The sequence below is a fragment of the Mobula birostris genome, chromosome 2, assembly GCF_030028105.1.
Source record: "Mobula birostris isolate sMobBir1 chromosome 2, sMobBir1.hap1, whole genome shotgun sequence".
NCBI lineage: Eukaryota > Metazoa > Chordata > Chondrichthyes > Myliobatiformes > Myliobatidae > Mobula > Mobula birostris.
Window position 1 is genome coordinate 62,564,176 of NC_092371.1, and position 23,296 is coordinate 62,587,471.

The window sequence follows — 23,296 nt, forward strand, 5'->3', positions numbered from 1 at the left end:
GGTTATTTTTGGGTCTGCGAACCCTCACAAAATTTTCCCATATAAATAAATGGTAATTGCTTCTTCGCTTTATGACATTTCGGCTTACGAATCATTTCATAGGAATGCTCTACCTTTGGATGGCAGGGGAAACCTGTACCATAATTTGACAAAGAACAGACCATGGGCACAGTAAAAAAAAGTCTCAAGTTCCGATCGACTCCCGAGTCCCCGATAGCGGCGGCAAAAGGGAGAAACTCCCTGCCATAAACCTCCAGGCACTGACAACTGCCGATGCATTGGAAGCAGCTGACCACAGCCAACACTGAGTCCGTCCATCCGAAAACTTCGAGCCTCTGACCAGCCTCTCCGATACAGCCTCCCGAGCACCATCCTCTGCCAAGCGCCTTCGACCTAGCCCCGGCCGCCGAAACAAGCAAAGCCGAGGATTCTGGGCCTTCCACTGCAGAGATTCCGGTTACCACACAGTAGCAGCGGCAGCGAAGCAGGCATTTCAGAAGTTTCTCCAGATGTTCCTCCGTACTCTCACGTCTGTCTCCATCAAATCAGAATTGTGCACGGTGCCCTACTTGACAGATTACAGACATCATTCACCGGAGAGGCCGCGCGCACTGCGTCGCGCCGCCATCTTCTCCTCCTGCATTAGAATCAAATGACCTAGCCTGGTGTCTACGGGTTGGGTGTGCCTGCATAGTACTGAAGATGGGTATCGAGATGGGCTAAAGGGCCTCTGAAAGGGACTGCCATATGGCTGACATACCAGAGATACTGAGTAATTGAATCCAAAGTACAAAAGAAATTTTCCTGGCTTTCCCGAATCCATCGCGCATCAAGACCAAGCTTCCTATAATGCTTTCATGAATCAACATGATATCAAGAGGTCGATTTGAATAAAATTCAATTCAAAGACGCAGTTCTTCAATTACTCTTACACACCACCTATCCATGGTAGCTTCCATGGTCATTTGATTCTAAGCAATTGGTTTACAGATTGAACAGAGATATTGCACAAAATTCTCCCCACATCGACATTTGGTTTCCCATGGAGATGAGACAAAATGGAGACATGTGACATAAAAAGCAAATGCCTGCAAAGGATATAGACAGCATGTAGGAAGTAGTAAAACTGCATCCAATTCACTTACACAGGAAGCTACCATGGATAGGTGGTGTGTAAGGGTAATTGAAGAACTGCGTCTTTGAATTGAATTTTATTCAAATCCACCTCTTGATATCATGTTGATTCATGAAAGCATTATAGGAAACTTGGTCTTGATGCATGATGGATCCGGGAAAGCCGAGAAAATTTCTTTTGTACTTTGGATGCAATTACTCAGTATCACCGGTATGTCAGCCATATGGCAATCCCTTTCAGAGGACCTTTAGCCCATCTCGATACCCATCTTCAGTACTAAAGGGAGATTTTTGAAGAGCCACAAATCCCATTTGTTCAGCTTCTTAGCGAAAGCAATGCTAGTCACCCTGTCAGTCAGAAATATCTTCCACTATAAAGCTAAAGGTCAAATTCCAGGGCATGGTAGGTCCAGAGGTAGAAGCATGAAAGTCAAAGACTGAAGAGAGAGGCCCAAAGGAGTCATAAGTTTCTGAAGGAGTCACACTCTGGGTCACTGGGGCTGAAGGTCCGTGTGAGTCTAGAAGTCAAAGCCCAAAAGGTCAAACCAATGATCAATGCCCGGGGGTGACATCTAACGTTAGAGGCCTAACATCCGTGAGTCTGAGAATCCTGGGACGAGGCTTGTGTGTGCGTGAGTGGATTAGAAGAGATAAGAAAGAGGCTTGTTTGGCCGTTGTTGGTATTATTGTTGTTCCTGCTTGTGTTATTCTCTGCATCATTTTGACCATGCTATTTTAGCATTAGAATGTGTGCTGACACTTCAGGCTTGCCACTTGAGTATGCTAGTTGTGAACACAAAATGACACACTTTACTGTATGCTTCAACATATAGTACTGTGCAAAAGTCTACGGCACATATAAATAGTTAGGGTGCCTCAGACTTATGCACAATACTGTATTTGACAAAGTGGAGTGGAGAGCGAACTTGTAAATGTAGCAGGAGCAAAGGATGTTGGAAATGGCACGGATGGAGCACCGCAGGATGTGTGTGGGACAGGTGGCAGAGGAATACCAGGGGCGATGGGTGGCATGGGTGCAGGCACACATAGACAGCAGGTTAGGTCATTTGATTCTAAGCAATTGGGTTACTGATTATTTCAGAAAGTCTCTCTGATACTTCCCACTCTCTTACCTCTCCCTTCCCCTTTTCCCAACCATGATTCCCCTCTTCCTGTCCCCTTCCCATTCTCAGTCCACAATAGAGACCCATATCAGAATCAGGTTTATCATCACTCACATGTCACGAAATTTGTTGTACATAAAATTACTACAGTACTGTAGAAAAAGGCCCCCAAGCTACAGTATATGTGCTTAAAACTGTACCTTATACATGATAAATAAATCTGAGTCTGACACTGAATTTTCTTTCATTTATCAATATTACCTTGGGGCTTAAATCTTCTATAGGACAAAAAAAAAACACCTGTACTGACATGCCCGAATTTTCAAAACCAAAAATCATTATTAGAATCCCAAACACTCTTCAACGGTAAAAAATGAAAAATGCAAGGTAAAATTCCCTCTCTAGAATGGTAATGAAATTTATAAACAAGAATCTGCAATATTAAACTCAGTGTAACTCTATCAGAAACAAGCTACCAAGCAGAACTGTGCTTGCACTGTTACACACTGCTGCCTATGAATGAACACTGGAACGTTTAAAACAAAACAAGGAGCACAACGGTTAGTCAATAATAAGATCAACACACAAAACATGCCGTCTCCACTGATTGATGCTTCCATGCCAACTTTCCCATCATTAACGATTTTTGTTACATCAAATTACTACTGAATAATGAGGATTAATCTTTTAGAACCAAGCACCTGGCAGTAGATTTGGTTTCACTCAGCTTTAGAGCTTTATCACTGAAAACGCACAAGCCATAGATCAAAATAATCATCTAAGAAACACGGAGCAGGCCATAAAGCAGCTTTGTAAAAGACAGCATCTTCAAGCAATAAATGAGAAAGAGTGATTTTGCAAAATGCCTTTATTACTTATACAGTATATTGTACAATCCCCAGTCCAGTGCTCACAACAACATAGAAGCGCTTGCTGTTCACTGGACTGCAGCTGTTTAGAGAAGCATTGCTTCAAATTCGATGCTATCTTTTACAGCTGATTTCCTAGAACTCTGAGTCATGGAACTATAAAACTGTAATAAACAGCAATAATGACTAATTTTTAAGTTTTCTTTATAAAATTCAATGTCACTGAGACTCATTTCATTAACTGTAAATTCAGCAGTTCTGAATATCCAGTCTGTAAGTACTAAATATTACTTCAAACTTATCCTCAGTTTGTAAGGTCCACAGGAACAATAAAAATAGTAGAAAGGGAAGAGCAGCTTTAATGACTAGGAATGAAATCAATTTAATTTCCATATACAGACAAACTGTATTATTGGTAGCTTTGAGAAATGTTAAAGGATTTAGTGCTATCACAGAAGTTGTGCTTAAGCTTACTGGCAATAAACGTAGGGAGTAGACAATGATGCAGCATATGCAGAGCAAGTTTGAATAGATTTTAACATACAGACTTAAGTTGGGGTAACTTCAACGCAATGATAACATGGGCTGTTTATGGAAAATGAGCACATGTTCTCAATCTGTAGTATAACCAATGGGGCTTGCTCAGAAGCATTTAGTGTGAAACAGCATCCAAAAGGACAATAACTGTACTTTAAAAATATATGCTTTGGATGAGGAGAGGAACACTGTAAACATAAAAAACTCTACAAATAATAGGTACACCTGGTACTAAGAGCAACATTCACAAATTGTGCAAACACAAGAAAATCTGCAGATGCTGGAAATTCAAGCAACACACACATTTTAATTCCACGTCCCATTCCCATTCCAATATGTCAATCCATGGCCTCCTCTACTGTCGAGATGAAGCCACACTCAGGTTGGAGGAACAACACCTTATATTCCGTCTGGGTAGCCTTCAACCTGATGGCATGAACACTGATTTCTCTAACTTCCGTTAATGCCTCTCCTCCCCTTCTTACCCCATCCCAAATTTTTATTATTTTTTCCTCACTCTTTCCCTCTCACAACAACTCCTTGCCTGTTCTCCATCTTCCTCTGGTGCTCCCCTCCCCCCTTCTTTCTTCCAAGGCCTTCCTCCCATGATACTCCCCCTCTCCAGCCTTGTATCCCTTTTGCCAATCAACTTCCCAGCTCTTGGCTTCATCCCTCCCCCTCCTATCTTTTCCTATCATTTCGGGTCTCCCCTTCGCCCTCTCAAATCTCTTACTATCTCTTTATTCTGTTAGTAATGACGAAGGGTCTTGACCCAAAACGTCGACTGTATTTCTTCCTATAGATGCTGCCTGGCCTGCTGCGTTCCATTCACAAATTGTGAGCAGCTTTGGGTCCCACATCCAAGAAAGGATGTGCTGACATTGGAGAGGCTTCAGAGGAAGTTCATGAGAATGATTCTGGGAATGAAAGGGTTAGCACGAGGACCAATTGATGGCTCTCGGCTCTCATTCTTCTGACTTCCAGTGGAATTCAGAAGAATGAGGGTAAATCCCATTGAAACTTATCAAATGGTGAAAGGCCTCAAAAGAGTGGTTGTGGAGAGGATGTTTCCTATGGTGGGGAAATCTAGGACCAGAGGGTACAGTCTCAGAATAGAGGGACGTCTATTTAGAACAGACATGAGGAATTTCTTTAGCCAGAGAGTGGTGAATCTGTGGAATTCATTGCCACAGGTGGCTGTGGAGGTCAAGTCAATGCACATATTTAAGGCAGGGTTCTTGATTTGTCATGGCATGAAGGGTTATGGGTAGAAGGCAGGAGATTGGGGCTGAGAGGGAAATGGATCAGCCATGATGAAATGGTGGAGCAGACTTGATGGGCCAAATGGCCTAATTCTGCTCCTGTGTCTTATGGTCAAATCAGGTTATGAAAGAAGGATTACAAAGAGATGCTCGCAAAGGATATCAGAACAACAGGAGCAGAGTTACTCCACTGTCCTCCGAGTCCACTCTGCTATAACTTTTGTCCTCAAACCAACTTCCCGACCATATTTAATTGTGCTTGGATTGCCAGGACATCTGGAGTTGTCTATGATCTTAAATCTAATCTGTTCTTCACATGATCTGCTTTGGAGTTCAAAACTTGGAATGGTGGATTCAAGGCAGTAAAAAACAAATATTCCTACCAGTAGAAAGACGAGTTTAGGCAAGTCCTTCACCAGTATTGTTTCATATGAAATGGATGTGTTATTTCACATGTTCAAGCTTGTATGCAAGGAGTGAATATACATATTTTGTAAAAAGCAATTCCCTGCCCATGGTTTGAAAATCAATTTGCACAATAGTTCTGTAACTAAGTGATAGTTTACTAAAATGTCATAATAATATCGCATTTTAAAATAATTTGACACGAAACCAGAATGCACTATTTACATCCGCGGTCCGCAACCACCAGGCCGCGGACCGTTACCGGGCCGCGAGGAAACGATACGAATCAGCTGCACCTTTCCTCATTCCCTGTCACGCACTGTTGAACTTGAACATAGAGTTGCCAACTGTCCCGTATTTGCCGGGACATCCCGTATGTTGGGCTAAATTGGTTTGTCCCATACGGGACTACCCTTGTCCCGTATTTCCCCCGCTAAGGTACAGCATGCCTATGAAACCTTTTGTGCCAAAATGGCTTAAAGCTAAGAAGCAATTACCATTAATTTATATGGGAAAAAGTTTTGAACATTCACAGATCCAAAAAATAACCTACCAAATAATACATAAAACCTAAAATAACATTAACATATAGAAAAAGCAGGAATAATATGATAAATACACAGCCTATATAAAGTAGAAATAATGTATGTACAATGTAGTGGGGAAGATTAAGCCAAAATCGATTTGTGGAAAAAAAATCGGCAACTACGCGCATGCACACGTCACATATGTACACACAGGTGCCCTTGCAAGGCTTCATGGTCATGGTAGTCTTTCTCGGGGTAAACACAAGTGTCCCGTCAACACACACCAAAAAATGCTGGGAAACACAGCAGGCCAGGCAGCATCTATAGGAAGAGGTACAGTCGATGTTTCGGGCCGGGACCCTTCATCAGGATTTGACTGCTACTTTTGTCCCTTATTTGGGAGTGAGAAAGTTCGCAACCCTAACTGTAAAAGACATGTTGAGGTGAGTTTAACACCCCACCCCCCCGCCCCCCAGTCGGCCGGTCTGCAAGAATATTGTCAATATTAAATCGGGTCGCGGTGCAAAGAAGTTTGGCGACCCCCAATTTACATTATCATCCCACAGAATTCTAAAAATTAATTTGACTATTCTGAAATATTTCCTTCAAAATATCCTTGTGCATTAGATCCTTGCCTTCTTCACTTGCTGACCTGTCAGTCCAGATTGTCAACAATATCATCTCCACAATCTCCACCATCAGACATGCACCACAAGGCTGTATGCTTAGCCCAGCTCTGGACATTTTCGCACAGCCCCAATTTAAATTTGCTGATGATAGCACTATTGTTGGCCAAATCAAAGGTGGTGACGAATCAGCATATAGGAGGGAGATTGAAAATCTAGCTGACTGGTGCTACAACAACAACCTCCCACTCAACGTCAGCAAGGACAAGAAGCTGATTATTACCTTCAGAAGGAGGAAACCAGAGGTCCATGAGCCATTCCTCATCAGGGTATCAGTGAGGGAGACAGCAATGTTAAATTCCTCGGTGTTATCATCTTAGAGCAGCAACTCTACTTCCTTCGAAGTCTGCAAAGATTTGGCACGTCATCTAAAACTTAGACAAGCATCTATAGATGTGTGGTGGGGGAGTGTGTTGACTGGGTGTATCATGGACTGGTATGGAAATCATACAAATAGTAGTGGATATGGCCCAGTCCATCACAAATACAGTTCGCAACATCACTGAATACATCTACACGGAGAGTTGCCACAGGAAAGCAGTATCCATCATCAAGGACCCCCACCACCCAGGCTATGCCCTCTTTTAGCTGATGCCATCAGGAGCCTCAACACACACACATGAAAATCATGTCTGATGAATCTCATAGAATTTTTTGAGGATGTAACTAGTAGAGTGGATAGGGGAGAACCAGTGGATGTGGTATATTTGGATTTTCAAAAGGCTTTTGACAAGGTCCCACACAGGAAATTAGTGTGCAAACAAAGCACACGGTATTGGGGGTAAGGTATTGATGTGGATAGAGAATTGGTTGGCAGACAGGAAGCAAAGAGTGGGAATAAATGGAACCTTTTCAGAATGGCAGGCAGTGGCTAGTGGGGTACCGCAAGGTTCAGTGCTGGGACCCCAGTTGTTGACAATATATATTAATGACTTAGACGAGGGAATTAAATGCAGCATCTCCAAGTTTGCGGATGACATAAAGCTGGGTGGCAGTGTTAACTGTGAGGAGGATGCTAAGAGGATGCAGGGTGATTTGGATAGGTTAGGTGAGTGGGCAAATTCATGGCAGATGCAATTTAATGTGGATAAATGTGAGGTTATCCACTTTGGTGGCAAGAACAGGAAAACAGATTATTATCTAAATCGTAGCCGATTAGGAAAAGGGGAGGTGCAACGAGACCTGGGTGTCATTGTACACCAGTCATTGAAAGTGGGCATGCAGATACAGCAGGCAGTGAAAAAGGTGAATGGTATGCTGGCATTCATAGCAAGAGGATTTGAGTACAGGAGCAGGGAGGTTCTACTGCAGTTGTACAAGGCCTTGGTGAGACCACACCTGGAGTATTGTGTGCAGTTTTGGTCCCCTAATCTGAGGAAAGACATTCTTGCCATAGAGGGAGTACAAAGAAGGTTCACCAGATTGATTCCTGGGATGGCAAGACTTTCACATGAAGAAAGACTGGATTGACTAGGCTTATACTCGCTGGAATTTAGAAGATTGAGGGGGGATCTTATTGAAACATATAAAATTCTAAAGGGATTGGACGGGCTAGATGCAGGAAGATTGTTCCCGATGTTGGGGAAGTCCAGAACAAGGGGTCACAGTTTAAGGATAAAGGGGAAGCCTTTAGGACCGAGATAAGGAAAAACTTCTTCACACAGAGAGTGGTGAATCTGTGGAATTCTCTGCCACAGGAAACAGTTGAGGCCAGTTCAATGGCTATATTTAAGATGGAGTTAGATATGGCCCTTGTAGCTAAAGGGATCAGGGGGTATGGAGAGAAGGCAGGTACAGGGTGCAGACTCAAAGGGTTGAATGGCCTACTCCTGCACCTATTTTCTACGTTTTTTTTCTACAACCAGGTTATACAACAGTTATTACCACTCAATCATCAGGCTCCTGAACCAGAGAGAATAATTTCACTCACCCTATCACTGAACTGTTCCCACAACCAATGGACTCACTTTCAAGGACTCTTCATCTCGTGTTCTATTTATTTATTACCATTATTTTTTTTTGTATTTGCACAGTTTGTTGAATTTTGCATTGGCTGTTTGTCCACCCTGTTATGTACAGTCTTTCAACCATTCTGTTGCGTTTTTTAGATTTACTGTGCACAGTTGCAAGAAAATGAATCTCAGGGTTGTGTATGGTGACATATATTGTATGCACCTTGATAATAAACTGACTTTGAGCTTTAAATTCAACACAACCGTGAATGGTGATTAGCTCTTACACAAGTCATTTCTGTAACTATATGTGAAGGCAATTAGTTCTGGCAGCAGAGCAAAATCTCAGTCAAGATCAGTTTGTACCTCCTCTATAAATCTTACTATTTGATGTACACTAGGTTGGAGTCTCCTAAACTTTTTGCATTTGGAGACTCTCAATTCACAAGGCTTTTAGAGAGAGTTTTGCACCACCAAGTTATTGAGGGAATAGTTGAAAGATTTGTGTTTTATAAAAATATAATCAAGCAAGGCTCTTTCATAACAAGCTCCTACAGAACATAAACATTGGCAGCCAGTGTTTCTCTCATCCCCAGGGAGTATGCTCTCTCCATCACACTCCACACCCTCCTAACAGTGCTGAATCTTCCAATGGCAAATCTCCCAGCAGATGAAATGTCATGTTGTCTTAAGAGCTGCATAGAAAGATTGCATCTGCTGAGATGTACTGAAACAACTATGTAATTGGGAATGCACTCCGACACTGGAAATTGGTGCATTACAGGAAATCTGGCATCACTGATTTATGAACTTCACATTGCTCTTTACATCATTTTCACAAATAGTATTAATCTGACCCATAAAACAGTTTAAGTGCCAAAAGTTCTGGGCCATAATTTTACAAAAAAAAAATAATTTTAGTTGTCAAAAATCCAACAGGAATTTGAGAGAGAATTCTTCAGGCTTATCAAAAACTTAGAAAAATCATTCCTAAGAAGGTTGTGTACGTTGGAGTCCAAGGATACAGGAATGGGTTGTCACTCTTCTGATACCCCAAAGGTTGTATACTTCATTATAATGAAACTGAACTCAGGTCCCCTTTAGTGCCTACTAAAGAGTCACATGGGACAGTAGACAACATGCTTAACTGAAAAAGAAAGCCAAGGGGGAGAAGTATTAATTAATACTGAGAAATGGTTAGTCTATGTGGGATAGATAGAGAGAAAAAAACAGAAACAAATCAATGGTTGGAAAGAAATGAAAAGCAAACACAATGTTTTTCTGCTGTATGTTCAAGTGTTACTGTGGAAGACAATAACATTCATGTTGAATGTTACATTATACTCAGTGTGTACATTGTCAGTGTTATTAGGGAGAGGCAGAGAACTTTGAACTACTTCAAATACCTTTCTACCAGCTCAGATTCTGACATGCTGATTTTCAAGGAAGCTGACCATCTCATTTAACTGGCAGCCCAATTCACAGTGATATTAATCCAACATGGGACAGAACAGCTTCTTGCCCACTGCTATCAGATTTCAGAATGGACAATGAACACATGAACACTTGACTCAGTATTTCCCACTCCCTTTTGCGCTACTTATTTTTATACAGATCTTCTTGTAATTTGTAGTTTTTATTTTTGAGTATTGCACAATGGGCTGGTGTCACAAAACAACAAATTTCACGACATATGTCAGTCATATAAAACCTGATCCTGAAGTTAGGGAAGAACCCTAACTGGCCTCGGGAGACGAGATAGGGGGAAGTGTATCAGCCAACATTTCTGTTCAACAGCACCCAGTGGCTTTTGTTGGAGAGAAAAGTGTGGGTTGAGGAAGGACTAGTGATTTTTCTCCTATGATTGAATGTCAAATACTATGCTCTGTAGAAGACAGAGAATGGGGTCCACTAAATAAGTGAATGAACTAAATGCTAAGGACAAAAAGGGGAATATAACTTGAACAGCTGAGCCCTTTCAGAAAGCATCCTGTTCTTCAGCATCAAACCATCACAGGGAATAGGAAAAGAATCCAAGCCCGATCATGTCACAGTTTAAAATTCCACACCATCCAATAATATTGTTTAAGATAGCATCTGTAGCTAATGTACAAATTGTTACTGTCACTTGATAATTAATTCCTTCCTGCTATGAGATATTCCCCGAACAACTGGGTTCTTGTCTAGTGCATCCTATCAGTGGTTCTCCCAAGACAGAAGTTGGATAGGAAAGTATCAGGTACATGCCAGCTCTCTGCTTTGGGTCACAAGCAGGTTCATCCTCCGTCAGTACACATTCCAATTCTGCCCCAATGAAGAGTGACTAAACATGTCCAGTTTCATGTCAAGATCCAGTTAATTAATAAATATAAAAAAAATTACATTTATAAAGAAACTTTCACAACCTCACCCAAGAAGTTACTGCAGTTAATAAACTACTTTTTGAAGTGCATTCATTATTGTAATGCAAGATATACGGCTAAAATGTGTAGACAAACAGCAAATTGATGAGACGATAATCTGTTTTTATGATGTTAGTTGAGGGGATTAAGAGGAAGTGGAGAGCCATCTGAAAACAGAGCACTAACACTCACCATCTGTTCTGTACCATTCCTTCGATTTGCCTCTCTGACAAACTCCGTGTCTATCTGAGGGTTGGCATAGTCCACAACAGAATGAGCAATGCAACCACTATTTCCCCTCCAGTTTTAGCCAATCTCTTCTGTAAAAGTATCCATGGAGGAAGCCACAATATTAGCGGAATAAAAACCTACTTCAGGAATATGAGCAATCACAAGCTGTCAAAAGGGTTGCCAATAATGTTCAGTTATGAAAGGCTACACTGTAGATGGGATTAGAGATGCCACCATCATGGCTCTACGTTTTCAAGTCCATATATTAATGTGCCACACAAGTTAGTCACAATCTTTTCCACAGATTAATCCTATCCACATCACCCATTGTCTATCCTGCTCTAAGAACATTCCTCTTTTGAATGCTGTACAAGTCCCAGAACATTTCTTCTTCATCAGCTAGACCCATTCTCCTTCTTTGCCTCTTCTTCCTGCTGCTTCACTGCCTTGTGTATCCTCTCTTGAAGTTCCATTGTCCTATTCTTATCTGTAGCAAATCTACTGTTACATGCCTCCCTTCCATTATAAATAACTGTAATATCTGGACAGACTACATCATTAACTATGTCATTAACCACCTTTCAGAAGCTGTAGTTTCCTGTGCCAAATCCCTGAAGATACTGGATATAAACCGTGGCCCATTTAGCATTTCATAAGTCATAACGTGGCTCCACAAGATGTCCATATTATGAACATAAACATTAGTGGCAAGAAGCACTTTCCAAAGTGCTTAAAAAATACACTATGTAAAGGTTCACATTTATCTTTCCCTTCCTGGTGTGGTCATTACTGTCCTGGCAGTTATCCATGTGTTTGCCTGGTGTTAATAGACATAGTCACTTCTTGCCATATTTGGAGTCCATTCCCAGTCTTTCTTCCCATCAGGGAAACAAGGCTATTTACCTTCCTCCCCTGTCCTGTAAAAGGTCATAACGATGTGAACATCCAAGTCTTCTGCTCCTGGGCAACCAGCTCCTCTCATAGAGGCTGTAATGATACATTTACTGGTTTTTTTCCACTATTACCACAAAAATCTTCCTTCTGGTACTCAATTTTCAGGGAAAATACTTGGCGAGCAGATGTGACTGCAGCAGCCCTGCAGGATACTTCATTGAATGGTCCAGGTTTTTACACTCTTTAGGAAGTATATTTCTTACAGGTACTCTCTTAAAACCCCAATACCTTCAGTTTCCCAAATCAGCTGCCAGCTTTTCATGATTGTAGTAATGTTTTTATTTCTCAAGATCTTCAAGTCTACTCAATTGAACATAAGGGTTCCCACATGTGGAATACTTGTAATGTGATCATTACTACTGACTGGAAATCAGGGCTCTGGGAAGAGACATTAGCTGCTGTTTCAACATGCTATGCACACTAAGTGAATTGACCCCAATCTGAACTGGAAGTCTGATTGGGATCCATTGAGGAAAAAGATAAAAGTGTGACTTTGACACCTTACAGTCCACCAATTGTCATAATTTAAATTTACATGTGAAGAATTAACATGCAAATAGAATATGGCAATTGATCATAAATCAAACATCAAAACAAATAAACCTTCAAAGGAGTAAGTGGGAATGTAGAAATTGAAAGGGAAAACTGAAGAAAGGAGGAAGAAGAAATGTTTCAAGATGGACATTCTCATGAGTTTCCATACTATTGCATATACTCAATCAAAATGGAGTAAACTTGCTTCCTGGAGATTGTAGCAAATCTGTCACGCAAATACAGATCAGATGCTTCAAATATTGTTATAATGTACAACAGGTACCGGATCACCCAAGGAAAATATTTGGCAATATAGACCTACATATTTAGATCATATTTAGAATATTTTAGCACTCACATTTAGGAGCTGCTGGCAAATTTCCCAATAAGCAAGAGTACGAACAAGTTATATGCTATTTCCTCTGTGAACTATTTTCACTTGGACAAGCTTATACCTGTCTGAAGTTGCCAACAGGGAAATGAAGGAGAACAATGCTATATAATTATGCACAAACTTAACTTTATGCAAAATAAACCAGTTTCCAAAAGGTTTTCATGCCACGCAAGGTTTAGCTCCTGAATTACTGTTTCCAAGTCCTGCCAAAGGGTTTCGGCCAGAAACATTGACTGTATTCTTTTCCATAGATGTTGCCTGGCCTGCTGAGTTCCTTCTACATGTCATGTGTGTTGCTTTGAACTAACTGAGCTTCAGTATGTATAAAAGTAATCATAACACAGATACAGATAATACAGGCTGTTCCAAAGTTACAAATGCCTGAACTTTGATAATATTTATGATTAGTATATATTCTCACAGCATATGAATAAGCACACACAACCATAAGATATAGTAGCAGAATTAGGCCATTTCACCATAGCAAATCCAATTTTCCTCTCAGCTCCAATCTCCTAATTTTTCCCAATATCCCTTCATGCCCTGACCAATCAAGAACCTGTCAACCCCTGCCTTAAATATACATAATTCTGGGGCCAAGTTCTCTGGCGTTAGACTCTCCCACCATAGGAAACACCCTTTCCACATGCACTCAATCAAGGCCATTCACCATTCGATAGGTTTCAATGAGGTCACCCCTTATTCTTCTGAATTCTAGTGAATACAAGCCCAAAGACATCAAACGCTCTTCATATGACAATACATTCAGTCCTGGAATCATTTTTTTGAATCCCCTTTGAACTTTCTCCAGTTGCAGCACATCCTTTCTTAGATAAGGGGCTCAAAACTGCTCAGAATACTCCAAGTCCCTTTGTACCTTAGTTTTTTTTTGTATTTTCTCTCCAACCTCAGTAAGACATCAACGCTTTAAAGTTCAAAAACACACATGTTCTTTCCTACAAAAGGCAGAACTAGTTCCCTCTCTCCACACTTTCCATAATAACTGTTCTCAGTCTTATGTGCTTTTGATGTCATTCATTACTGTGAAGATATTGGTTACTATAGTAAGTATTTTTTGTCTATCTTCTGACTTATGCACAAAATTTACTTACGGATGTCTACGTAAACTGAAGCGAATCATTATCTGGTGATGGCCTGTATTCTTTTTTTTTGCTCTTCACAGAATGGATAATACAAGTGACTAAACAAAGAAAAACATTATAAATGTTAAATCTGTAACTATACTTTGTTAATGGATGCCAACATGAAGTCCAATAGCAGGGCTAGGTCTAGCTCAGTTCACCAGCAATACACTCGGAAAAAATCACCATTTTACACCCAACCTTATAAAACCTTGACTTGAGACCCAACTATGGCAAATGATGTTGGCTTCAGACCAGCGTTCATCAGCTTCCACTTGCATTAGCCCATACACATTCAGTGACCATTTATTAGTGTAGTGGCCCTGAATGTAAGTTCAAGGTCTTCTGCTGCAGCTCATCAACTTCAAGGTTCAACGTGTTGTATGTTCAGAGTTGCTCTTTTGCACACCACTATTGCCGATGCCAAAACTATTGTTGGCAGAATTTCAGATGGCTACAAAGAGATGTATAGGAGGGAGATGGATCAGCTTAAGTGATGTCCCATCAACAATCTTGCACTCAACCTAAGTCAGGATTGATTGTGGACTACAGGAAAGAGGAGTCAAGGAAATACACACCAGCATTCATTATGGGATCAGCAGTATTAAGTTCCTGGGTGTCAATATCTCTGAAGATCTACCCTGGGCCCAATATATCAATGCATTTACAAAGGCGGCATAACAGTGGATACAGAGCACTGTTATTTACTGTGCAGCAAATCATTAGTCATAATCTCCCATTCTGAAAAACCACCAGGCACAACCTTGTCTCCTTCCTCAATCCAACCAGCTAGATCACCCTATATCCCATGTGATCTATCCACCCAGACCAGCCTATGCAGAAGCTTCACAAAAGCCTTACAAAAGTCCACATAAAACAACATACCCTGCCCTAATCATCAATCCTCAATCATCTTTTCAAAAAACTCAAATTTGTGAGACATTATTTTCCATACACAAAGTCATATTGACTTCAGTTCTTGCTTTTCCAAATGCAGATAGATCCAGTTTCTCAGAATACCTCCAGTAACCTTCCGACCAACAATGTTAGTTTCACCAGCCTATCATTCCCTGAATTGTCCTCAGAGCCTTACTTAAATAAAGGTATTAGTTGCCCTCCAGCATCTCATCTTTGAGTACCTCACATATGCCTAAGGAATTTTCTGCCAGGGCCCCTGCAATTTCTTCTGTAGCTTCATCCTATGATACACCATCAGACCCTGGGAATTATCTTTCTTTGCATGCCTCAATACCCCCAGCACTTTCTCTGAGTATGCTCTCAAAAATTATTTAAACTTAAGCTAGATTTTTTTATTATAAAAGATCACACTGCCCCATACCTCTTTTATTATTAATATAGTACAAATTCATTGTATCCTGTTGTCTACATTGGTTGTTCCTGTCTGCAAAAGTAATTAGTACAAAGAATCATGGAAAAGTCAGAGATCAGATTACATTTCGTGTCCAGATGTGATGAGATCATAGACATAAATTTCCTTCAGTAAGCGCTTTTGGTTTATCGTTCCTTATTAGAGGAAGTATTTGCAAGAAGAAAACTATCTTCCACATTTTTGACAGCACAAAGGATATCTGACAGATCTTTGAGCAATCATCAAATTGAGATACAAAAGAGATATAAAAGGATTTGTCATTTTAAAATAGAAAACATACCAAGCAAGTGTTGAAATCACATAAAATGAATAACTTCAAAAACTGTAAGAGAAAAATGCATGCATATTTCAATTATGATGAATGCATTAATATGCTGTTTTCCAAACACTTATTCACCCTATGTTTTTCCCATTGCATTTGTTTCATATTTGTAATGAAATAATCGATAACTGCAAACCTTTAAATCTTCCTTCACATTAAATGCAAACAAGTTGTGCAGGCTGTGTAATTAGTTTGCTTTTACTGATCCAAAACCATGGCTCCTGCAATGGTTCTTGGCAAAGGTACTCTCTTCACATGAACCAGTTGGAATTCCAACAGCTGTGATCAGTTATCACTGTAAAGTTGCCACCCTTACATTTAAATGGACTTCAAAAAATGTTTGCAAGATTCCTAGGCATATTTAAATCATCTGATATCTCAGCAATTTGAAAGTATGCTTTCAAATTTCAGTACAGGGACAATCTTCTTACAGTAACTTTTCACTACTGGATTCCTCAAGCAGTTCCAAATTTATAAATGCAATTTCACATCACATTAAAAATTGTATAAATGTAGTCTCAAACTTCAATTAAGTCTTTAAACTTCTCCATAAAAAAAATCTATTTCATCTCTACATCTGTTCAGAGCCATGTTAATGCAGAGTGCTGCAGTGGCAGAAGCCCCCTAAATAATCATTAAATAAATGAAATGCATACATGCAAGGTGGATTCCAGTTAATTGGGACACATCAGGACCAGTACATTTTGGCCCAATTAAGTGGCTGCCACAGTTAGTCAAAGTTTCATGGAAATAGTTCAAGAGGTGTAAAGAAGACAAACTACCATTTAAGTGAGTAATAAATTACATATTTAAGTGAAATACAGAACAAATTAAAACAATACCTATACAGTACTATTAAAGTGTATTAGTTCCTATTACTTATCAATGGAGGAATTCATCCAGAGTATGCTGCTGTGTTCTTCTGAACAAAATCAGCCCAGACAACTAGTATAGATAATGGACTGCCTTCATACAATGCTTTTGACCAATACATCCTCCAAATCTTCATTTTCATTGTAACATTTAATACCTTCAAATTCTCAACAGTTCCTAATTTATTTCCCATTTTCTCTCCCAGCCATTTCGAGCATCTCCAGAAAATCACAGCTCAAACCAGTTCTGAACTGTCTTACTGCTTATTTCTCACCACCTATTAACAACAAAAATCACTCCTTTTTGAACACAAACACATGCAACTCCCGCTAGTTAAAAGCTGTTCATTCTAAGCATAGTGTAGTGTCTAATGCAATTGCACATCACTACAGTGTCCTATCCCAATTAAGCTGCCAAGTGTCCCATATAAACTAAGGGAATGCTGGCTATTTTTTCCAATTAGTTTTTGTTCTTTGATAGTTGTCACAAATAAACAGCTGCCCCAATGCCCCAGTTAACCAAAATCAATTGCATTAATAGATTAGATGTTTAAATTGGTTCTACAAAGCAGTTGAATTGGAGGAGCACTTTAAAATTCAATAGAGTTGAATTTATCTCAACTGAAGAAAGCCACACACCCACAGATGGTGCTTGTTATATTAAATAAACACTGTGGAGTATTCATAATTGGCATTTGCTTTGAATTAAACTATTGATTGGAAAGAAAATACAGAACAAGTGAAACAGTCAGCAGCATTCACACTTATTAACAAACTCATTGGCTACTCATAAAAAAGACCACTTAAGACAACTGGATTCTCCTTCAAGCAACTACTCACTATGAATTGTGTTAATTTCCTACAGCAGTACTTAAACAAAGAAGTGGTAGTAAGGTTCAAAAAAGTAAATATTAATATTTGTCAACTAAGTAGAGCATTTCTTTACAATTAGATTGTAAATTGAAAGAAATAGGTTTCAACTGTTTGGTACAGTTTTGCAGATATCAAACCAAATGAAATTCAAAAACTTTTCGATTGCTGATCAGGATGACTAAGGTCATAACTTATAAATAGCATTCCCATTTTAAAGGGCTAATGTGAGTGACTTTAAAAACATTTGGAAAAGAACATGTTTGCTGTGCATTCAATTATTTCTAAAAACATCATTAAAATACCAATTCCCTATAATGAACACAAGCTTTCTTGCGCTTCCAACTGAATAGAAGTTTGACAGAACTACCCGATTGACTCTAGACTTCTGACGTAATTCAATGCCTGGGATAGGGAAATAATTATTTTCTTGGCTCTACCCTCCTGAGTCAACATCCATTGCTTTTCAATTAATGGTGCAACCAACCTCACTCTGATGGACATGTTTTCTATGCATGAACACAGAACATTATCATTACATCCAAAGAGCCCTCGTCAATTCTGCAACCATAGATGTTCATAAATTTGAGCCTGATGATGTGCTTACTTGATACCTGATAATGGATTACCGGGTGCCAACCAGGAACAATGAGAGCTAACTTCTTTCAAAGCATGGGGACAAGGAGGATAATTATTGCTCTCCAATAATAAAATTTTTTCCCATTGGTTGAGATCAGTAAATTTAACATGCTTGGAAATTAAACCTTAGGACCTCCTGCACCAGATAGATTCTTCATCCATGAAGTCATAAAAGGGATTGAGGCAGCTGTAACCTTTTTATAAACCATGTCTCACTCTTGCCCAACTTGAATTTCATAAACAAAAAGAGATGCACTCAATTGAGTGGGTGAACACATAGCAGAGGAGCTGCATTCAGTCCACTGTGCCTGCCATTCTAAGTTGACATCATACTCTCACTCTGTCACCTCCAGTACTGTCACAATGAGACAATGAGGCCCAACACAAGCTTGATAAACAGCAGTTTATTTTCCGTCTGGGCACGCTGCAGCCTATAGGACTCAGCGACAAATTTTCCAAAGGAACATCAGTCTGTTGGCACTCCTGCCTCTGTGTCAGAAGGCTGCAGGTTTGAGTCACATTCCAGGTACACAATCAAAAGATCAATGCTAGCACACCCACACACTGCAAGAGGGAGTTTCCCTGTGAAAGCTGCTGATCACTTGATAAGCCATTCCCCAAGATACCTTCCACATAAGCATGTAAGTGAAAAAGATTCCATGGTCATAATTTCAAAGAATAGAAGTTATCCCTGATCCCCTTCCCATGGTGATCTCTCAATCAATACCCCAAATTTCCAGCATTTCCAAATTCTTTGTTTTCTGATCATAGGAGGTTATCAGCAAATGAGATTCAATAATTTCTATATTATTACAGTAACTGCGAAGTACCTTTGAATATCCAGAAACTGTTAAAGGCTTCTTATAAGTGCGTTTTTAAAAAAGTTGTACTTAAACTGTATTACTGTTTAGTATACTTTAGAAACAGCAGGCAAGATTTCCTCTCCTCAATTTATAACAAGTGCCTTATAAACAAGCTGTAATTTTATAAGCAAGAGATTCTGCGGATGCTGGAAACCCAGAGCAACAAAATGCTGAAAGAACTCATCAGGTCCCGGCAGCATCTATGGAAACCAATAAACAGGCGACATTTCAGACCTCGATTCTTCATCGAGACAGGATTGGAATTGAAAAACCTTTTCTTCAACTCTCCACTCCAGGGCCCCTGTACATTTCCAACAGAAGATTTTTCTTTAATTATTTCAAGATTAAGCTAAAAATACATTAGCATTTAAAAATAAATTTCATTCATGTCAGTAACAATTTACATACTGTAACACTGAAATACAAGAAAATCATTCCCATAACCTAGTTTCATGCTGAACTACTACCAGAGCAAGGGTCCACAGACACCTTGTTTAACGGTATTGGTCCATGGCATAAAAAAGTTTGGGAACCATGATTTTCCTTCATCTTCTTATCATATTTTTATAATAGAGGGCTATGTAGGAGGAAAGGGTTAGATTGATCTTAGAGTAGGTTAAAAGTTTCGCACAAAATCATGGGCCAAAGGACCTGTAATGTTCTATATTCTAACATTTTATTAGAAACCAATGCATCTCCCATAGCTCATAGGTAATTTGAAATCCAGATCCAGTTTGTGCTGTTAGCTGCTGACCAGTCCTTTATTGCCAAGGCCGTGAGCGATAGAATTCTCTCTCATAGCCTCTCTGCTCCTACCTCTCATTCCTCTTTGACGATGATCCTGAAATTCTACCACTGTTTGCTTTAACATTCCTTTGGGGAGCTCAGCAAGTTTCACTAATACCAATCTGTAGGGTGCCTTAAGACATTTTTCTTTGTTTACCTATTTTAATTTTTTTTACGATAAAGTATTCCCACTGGTGTAGGGAATAAGATTCATACTTGGTTGAAGTTGTGGGAAACTCTGGCACACCATGTTTACTGTCCATTCATATTTTATTGGTAAAATACTAGCAAGCTTATACTTGTATTGCTGCATTCTTTGTGATCATGGTACTTCCATAATGTACTTAGGGAATTTACAAATATTTGTTTTGCATTGAAAACATTATCAGAAACTAGGCAAGATAAAATGTGAATTAGCTGGAATTGCCAAGTCGCCTTCCAATTGATATGATCACTTATAAATCTGACAGTAACTCTACATCTCTTTATCTGTCATGAGAAAACCTAATTTGGAATGTTAAAATGGTGGACAAAAATCAATCCAGAAATAAAACATTCTATCTAAAGCTGAAAAGTGAGAAGCAACAATTCTTCGACAAGAGTGTCAGGAAATTACCATCTTTGGTGAAAGAAATGATTACCACCTTCTCTGAGTTCAGTAGAATTGCACTCGTAATCCATTCCATATACCAACATGGACATCTGAGGTTCATTACCAGCCAACAATGTAGTTGGTCTGACTGCATATATATCATGACTTAAAAAAACAAGTCAGGGGCTGGATATCCTCACATTTGACTCCTTGTAGTACAACCACATTCTAAACACAAACAAGAAACATAAAGCAATCTCCTCCAATTTTTGGGAAAGGTGTATCTTCAGTAATGATTAAGACATCTGGCAACATCCAGAACAAAGCAGTCTACTTGTTAGCACTATTATCCAAGGTCATAAATGTTTACTCCATCCATCACTACACACTTGCAGTGTGTGGTATCAACAAACACATTGCAATAGTTGTATAAGGCATCGGTGAGGCCTAATTTGGAGTATTGTGTGCAGTTTTGGTCACCTACCTACAGGAAAGCCATAAACAAGGTTGAAAGAGTGCAGAGAAAATTTACAAGGATGTTGCTGGGTCAGGAGGACCTGAGTTATAAGGAAAGATTGAATAAGTTAGGATTGTATTCTTAGAATGTAGAAGATTGATAGGAGATTTGATACAGGAATACAAAATTATGAGGGGCATTGATAGGGTAAATGCAAACAGGCTTTTTCTACTGAGGATGAGTGGGACTACAACCAGAGGTCATGGGTAAGGGTGAAAGGTGAGAAGTTTAAGGGGAACATGAAGGGAAACTTCTTCACTCAGAGGCTAATGAGAATGTGGAATGAACTGCCAGCACAAGTGGTGCATTCTAGCTCGATTTCAATGTTTAAAATTAGTTTAAATAGGTACATGGAAAGAAGGGATATGGAGGGCTATGGTACCAGTGCAGGTCAATGGGAGTAGGCAGTTTAAAAGGTTTCAGCACAGACAAGATGGACTGAAGGGCCTGTTTCTGTGCTGTACTTCTGAATGATTCTATGACTAATGACTCATCAAATCTTCTTTGACAACAGTTTGCAGACCTTTGATCACAAACACCTTGAAGAAAAAGAGAAGAAAGTACATGGGAACCAAACCACCTCCAATCACTTTTTACTTTCCAAAGTCTTATCGTTCATAGCTCAATGCCAAACCTTTCTGAAATTCTCTGTTTGGATCCTTCCAAACATTTTTCCAAATTTTCCATTGTACCTGGGTGGCTCCTACTAAAGTTACAAAGGCCTCCTCTCTATCTGTAATGAATTATACCATCCCACTTGTTTTTTCTTAGACTATCTGCAGACTTTGATATCTTTGACCATCTTTCTTCCACAGCTCTCTGCCTTTATCCAGCTGGATGCTTGGACACGCTGCTCACTTACAGCCAGAGCACCACCTGCAAGGACTTCATTTACTCTTCCTATTTCCTATCTACATACGAGCCCTTGGCAACTTCATTCAAATATACAGTATCAGTTTGCATGTGTCTATTGATAAACCTCAGCTTTACCTCACAACCATCTGTCCCAGAAAATCCACAATCTAATAGTATCCAGAACAAAATGAGCTTTGTGGGCGCAGTAGGTTAACTCAGCTGGCCATCTGTAGCAAGAGGTTTTCCTTTCTCAATGTATAGATGGCATGAAGCCACAGGGTGTGAATCATGAAGCTCGACATTCATGTTGCTCTTGTCACTGTAGTTTGCCTTAGTGGCTTGAGGGGAATGTCATGGCTTGCTGCCAACTCTGGATTGCCACCCATTAACACATGTGCTTACAATGGAAGCCATGTTGTCACACAAAACCCACAGTCTTGCTATGACTTGGCAAAAGTGGTGTTTCTATCGCCTGGATGAGTACCAAATGGTACTAATATTGATTTATACTCTCCATTTTCCTGTACACTGTCAATTTATGTCAAATCAGGATGTTGTTCTTTTAAAATTTGGGAACTAATCACTTACAGTAATTACTGTCACTACAGCATGGACCCTTAGCATTGACTTGCAACTTTTGCCTTCACAGGGCCTGACTGATCAACTAAGTTCCAACAGCATTGGTTTTGTTTTGTTCCCTGTTCCAATATCTGCAGTCTTTTTCTATCTCTACTATCCCAATATTACAATAATTCAAAGTAGTTCTTTCAGGCTATGCTTTATGCCATATATCAATATTAGTTTACAAGCACTCTTTCTGCAGTAAACAGCAATGTCTGTTGCAAACCAAGGGGATAGTTACAGATTAAGTGGCACCATCTGAGTAACAGTGCTCCTCTCCAAAACAATAATAATTCCGTAGAACACTTCTGTTGAACATAATGTCCTTTTTGCACAACACAGCAACGCCACCAGTTCAATTTGACCTCAAAAAATGATCAACAGGTGTTTGGTGCTGCAAACTTCGGGCTGATTATAAAGAGAGAGTTCTCAGCCCAGAAATGCTAGTTTCAACAATTTAAATTTTGCTAAAATAAAATCGTCCGCCATGAAGTTACTCTTGGGTCAAGTCTTCTTTTTTATCCGAGCAGAAGGTTATCACATCAATGCCAAAAATAATCAGCATGGCCTTAATCCAAACAAGGAACTAAAACTGGAAACCTGATCGTCAAGCTACTTCTTGTCTGTGCAGTTGTCTTAATGAAAAACAGAACTGAGAGCGCACCTAGATTCGGTTATTTCTTAATGCCTGTTTCTTGAAAGAGGGAAAATAGCTAGCACTTGTCCCCTGCACCCCCAATTTATATTGACCCAGCCCCTGAAAGGGCAATGTGTAAATCAACCAGACAACTCCATGGCAACAGAATCAGCTACCAT

At 39.7% G+C, this 23,296-nt stretch overlaps 1 protein-coding gene across 2 annotated transcripts in view; it reads right to left on the bottom strand.

Annotated features, from left to right (window-relative positions):
* The window catches only part of LOC140187037 (rho GTPase-activating protein 18-like), a 135,446-nt gene that overhangs the window by 111,855 nt on the left and 295 nt on the right, over nt 1–23,296 (bottom strand). The window lies entirely within an intron of this gene.